The sequence below is a fragment of the Geospiza fortis genome, unplaced genomic scaffold (assembly GCF_000277835.1).
Source record: "Geospiza fortis unplaced genomic scaffold, GeoFor_1.0 scaffold432, whole genome shotgun sequence".
Classification (NCBI taxonomy): Eukaryota; Metazoa; Chordata; class Aves; order Passeriformes; family Thraupidae; genus Geospiza; species Geospiza fortis.
This window is the reverse complement of record NW_005054436.1, coordinates 860,773-865,849: the sequence shown is the minus strand read 5'-3', so window position 1 is coordinate 865,849 and position 5,077 is coordinate 860,773. Positions and strand designations below refer to the sequence as shown.

The window sequence follows — 5,077 nt, the reverse complement described above, 5'->3', positions numbered from 1 at the left end:
GCCGTGAGAGCCACGGCAGCAGGAGGCTGGCTGGGAATTGCCGGAGCAGGGATGGATGGCCCGGTGTGGGCAGAGCCCGGTGTGCAGGGGGCACAGCAGGTGCCCGGTTCACAGCCCGGTGTACCGGGGGCACAGCAGGTGCCCGGCTCACCTCTGACCCTGGCAGCGAGGAGCCCAGCAGCGCTGAAGGGAGATACACGTGGGATGAGCCTCACCCTGGCAGCGGGATGTGTTTTCCAGGTGCTCCCGGGGCTGGTTTGTGTCCCAGGGATGTGATGCTCCAATTCTAAACTGGAGTTTTCCAGGTGCTCCCGGGGCTGGTTTGTGTCGCAGGGATGTGTTGTGTTTTCCAGGTGCTCCCAGGGCTGATTGGTGTCCCAGCACCCAGCCCGTGTAAGGAGTGTTTCAAGCTCTGCTCTCCCGAGTGTGGCAGTTTTTGTGGCGTGCAGTAATTGTGCATTTCTCAGTCAGCAGGAGTTTGGGTCAGGAGAGGCTCGGGAGCTGGTGAGAGCTGTAGTAAATGTGCTGCTGTCCCATTTCTGTTTCTAGTTCAGTGGGGTTGATGAATGCAGTGCCTGGAAACCTGAGCGAGCTCATACAATTCAGATGTTAACTTTGCATGAGGGAAGCAGCTGCTGGGGAGCTGTGACAGGAATAAAATTGTCCCAGTGTGCTGCTTATCCCACTTGTAGTGAATCTGTGAGAGTAGAGAGCTGCTTGCTTTAGACTTTCAGGTTTTGGGAAAGCCCTGCCTGGAATGGTAAAGAAAAACATCCCTTGTGTAGAAATTATTATTCAAGGTGAAGAATAATTCAAATATATAAGGAATTGCTTGTAAGTGGATTTCAAAAGTCATTCCAAATGCTTTGCTTTTCAGGTGACTGGCAGGGAAGGTGGGATCAGAGAAGGAAGGGAAATCAGGGAAAGCTCAGAGGAGCTCCAGGAGCTGAGTGTGTGCAGCAGGGAGAGCTGCTGGAGTCTCTGAGCAGCTGAGGCACCTCTGCCTTTGCTTCTCCTGGGATGCTTTGGTTCAGGAATTGGATTTTTAGCCCTTGTTTCACGTGGCGGTTTGCTAAACAGAAACAATCAGTGTGCTCAGAGTGTTGTCACACAGAAAAGGAGAAATAGTGAGAAGGCTTTTCCCTTTGGGAATCTAAGCAGAGGGAGGTTCTTCTACATGGATCTGGGATCTTACTCCTTTTTTAAAGTATTTTTTCTCTCTCTTTGTTCCATAATTCACTGGTCACATACAGGTAACTTCTCACAGAACTACAGTTGTCTAAATTCTTGTAATTACTGCACTTATTTATTCAGCTTATCTTAATTGTCCCCATCAGCTTACACAGACCCAGTAAATGCAGTTATCAGGAGGAAGCATCCTGGCTTTATGGGCAGAGCAGCCAGGCTGAGCAAACAGCAGCACTGGGATGCTTAACTCTTTGTTTTGTTTGGTTTTTAAATTAAGCCTGATCTTAAATTAGGCCTCCTGTCCAGCCTGGTATGTGAGCAAGGCAGAGCTGTCACTGAGGTGGGTGAAAGCTGGGAAAATGAGGAGTTTTGGAGCAGGGAATGAAGGAATTGTGCTGCAGGGAAACTCTGGTGGCAGAGTTCATTGCATGTGTAAAACCGAAGCAGATTATAAGAAGTGATAGAAAACCAGAACAGAGTTAGAAATATAAAATCCTGGGCTGCACTGAAAGGTGTGGATGATCTGTGAATGCTGATTTTTGCAGTGACTTATGCTCTTTAGGAGTATTGCAGGATCTGTGGAAAGGACTTTATTATAATTTAAATAACTGCTTTCAGCAGATCTCCAAACCCACCACACTCACAGTAGGAATTGGAGGGTCTCTTATTTCCACAGCTTATATTCCAAATTTTGCCTTCTCCCATATAAAACAATGGCAACAGTTTAAAAATGCTCAAGTGATTTAACATCTCCTACCTTTGGCAGTGTGCATGCATTAAACCCCTAATTGTTAATTAAAGTATTCATTGCAGCTTGTCATCAGTTAAGCAATTAAAGTTTATTTGTTCCTGCTTGTTCCTAAGTCTTCCCAGTCCTCATCTTTGATCTGGCTAAAATCCTTCAGCTGCATTGCTGATATTGCTTGTTTTGGCTCTGCTCGTTGCCCCTTTCCTAGCTGGGGAAGTTTCAAGATGAATTCCACACATCCCTGCTTGAAGTTGTGCTGTCACATCAGCTGCTGGATGCTGTCTCATGGATTCCCTGACAATGGCCCTGAAATACTCCATGTTCCTTCAGAGCAGGATTTTTTTAGCTGGGGATGTAAATTGCCCTTTCTGCCAGGCACTCCGTGGGCTGGCAGCCAGATGGGTGCCTGGCAGGGGAGGCTGGCTCAGCTCCGAGTGGCCCTGGTGGCACAGGACAGGATTCCTGGGTGCCACGACCCCATAAATACTCCTGGTTCCCTCTGCCACCCAAACCCTGACAGGGCTGAATTCCAAGGACTGCATTTCTGATGGCCAAATAAACTGGAAGGGAAACATCAGCACTACTTTCAGGAATGTGGCCTTTTTTAGGCTTTTCTTGAAATTCCATAATCATTCCTCCTGCTCATTTATTTTACCAGCTTCCTATAGAGGGTGAAGCATTTTCTGGAGGTCTGGAACAAAGCAGCAGAGCTGCCTTTTATGACTTGAACTTCAGTGCAGGGCTCCAGTGTCATTTATCCTATATTCAATGTGCTCTGCTGTGCCCTGGCTCCCACTCCCTGCAGCCAAAGGGGCTCCTGTGGCTGCATTTTGGGATTTGGGGGTTTGCAGCCGAGTTCCCAGAGCTGGCAGTGCCTCCTGTCCCAGCCCCACAGTGCTGGGTGCTGACTGTGTGCCCCTGCAGGGATTTATTTCCCTTTCCTCCTGCCCAGCTCAGGGGTGGGTGCCCTCTGTGCCCTGCCAGGACACTGAATCAGGGCTCAGGAGCTTTCCTGGGGTTCCTCACATTTCTTTTCCTTTTCAAAGCTGTGGCTGGCAGGTGTTTCACGTGGTCAGTGCCAGCAGTGATGTTTTCTGCCTTTCAGACTTGCTGTGTTTTCCTTCTTCTGCCCACTGATAATAATCTTAGATATCTGTTTGTGTGTTTCTTTAGATAAAGCTTTCACGTTTGCTAATCTCCTCTCACCCTGCCTGGTGTTGTGGCTGCTGGCTAACCCTGAGGTGGAGGGTTGTTGATTATTTGCTAATTTCACCCAAATGCTCAAATTCACCTTTTTAAAGCTCACCTGTGCCCTTGGTTCCCTGCCAGGCTGGGGATGTCTCCCACTCCCACTCCATTGTCTTGGATGAGTCAGGCTGCCAATGGAAGAAGCCAGGATTGCCTTTCCAGCCTTTGGGCCTTGCTGATAACAGTGGGATGGAATTAAGGTTTAATCCACCCCCAGTTTGGGTTTGGGGTGCAGAATTGGGCCTTTTTCTAGGGATTTTGGCTGTGTTTTTACCTTAGAGCTGGCAGAGGATCTGCTTCTGCAGGGCAGTAAAAGGAGAACAAAGAACAAGAGAGGAAAAAAAAAATGGGGGGGGGGGGGGGGCGTGGCAGCTGGCACTTGCAGGGGGAGGAAGAATGAGGAGGAAAATTATTTATTTGCAAATTCAAAGGGGGAGCAGAGGCACTGCAGGGTTATGAATAAATCTTTCTATTCAGTGTACATTAGCCATCAATTGACCTTTCAGAGAAATTGCAGCTCTGCAATCTCTGCTGCTCCCTGCCCTGTGCCCTGCTCCTGGCATGGATGTGTCCATCCTTCCCTTCTCCTTTATCACCCTCCAGGATTAGATGCCATATGCTGTTTCATGGGGAAAGCCCAGGCCCTAAACCTCTGCCAGGGCACCCAGGGCAGATTTTTTGACATGTGTCAGGAAATTGGATAACCCAGATTTTGGGTATTTATCTGCAAGAATCTTCCCTGTATTGGGATCCACCTCAGAATTTCAACTGGCTTAATGGAATACATCTGAACCTGTGCAATAAACAGGTTTTCCAGGGGATTTAATTTCTGGGGATGTGTTTCAGCTGGGCTGGGGCTGGCCTGAACACAAACCTGGCTGTGCAGCACCTCAGGGGCAGCAGGATCTGAGATTTGGGCTCCTTCCCTGCTGGGGCCAACCCAAGGATTGAGGCTTGGAGACTTTCCTGAACTCCTGGAATTCTGAGTGGCTTTGGAGCCCTTCAGACAATGAGGAATAGGCTCTTTAATACTGTTGGCAAAACCTCCTTACAAGTGTTGCATTGTTCCAATTCCACTTTAGAGGTGCTAAGTGTCAGCGGGGCCCTTGGATTGATATGAATTTAATATCAGAAATCACTTCAATGGCTGTGGTACAGAACTCTTGTTCAGCAAATGCTTTCACTTGGAGTGGCACTTGAGGGTTGAGCAGCATTAGTCCTGACAGCCCTCGTTTGCTGGGAAAAATGGGGTCTCCTCCTGCCTTCCAGTGGCAGGAAAATCAACAAGAGCCATGAGAGTAACCCAGGGAAATGCTCCACAACACCACTAAACTGAGCAGGGAATTCCTGGCTGTGATGGATTTATGGAATTCCTCAGATCTGGACCCAAATGTCACCTTTAGTGTCAAATATTCCCTGAGTGCAGCTGCTTTTTACAGATTTCTGGTGAGGATCTGAACTGTAAATAAACAGGGGAAGGCAGCCTGTGGAAGCATAATCCACCAGGACAGTGGGACCATTTAAGGGGTTTTGGTGGGTTTTGGTTGGCTGGGTTTTGGTGTGGGGTATTTTATTGGGTTGGAGGCTTTTTGTAATACTCCCACTGTAGTTTCATTCTTCTCTGAAGTAATTTATGACTGGGGCGGGGTCCCTCAGAACTGAAAACAGCAATTCCTTAACTTTGCAAGTGTGTGCCATTAATTTTGTTTCCATTCCACTGAAGTGCTTCCTGGAGCCTTTTGCTGTGTTTTTTCCCAGCCAATTCAGTTGATAAGGGCACTCTCAGGTACCTGCCATCCACCTCTGGCTCCCAAGAAATCCAGGAGTTTTCCTGGATTGGGTGAGAACTGCACAAGTTCAGTCATTTCCAGACCTCTGCTGGCACCCAGCTCT

At 48.3% G+C, this 5,077-nt stretch overlaps 1 protein-coding gene across 1 annotated transcript in view; it reads left to right on the top strand.

Moving 5' to 3' along the window:
* Window positions 1–5,077, top strand: part of MACO1 (macoilin 1) — a 23,469-nt gene that overhangs the window by 1,363 nt on the left and 17,029 nt on the right. The window lies entirely within an intron of this gene.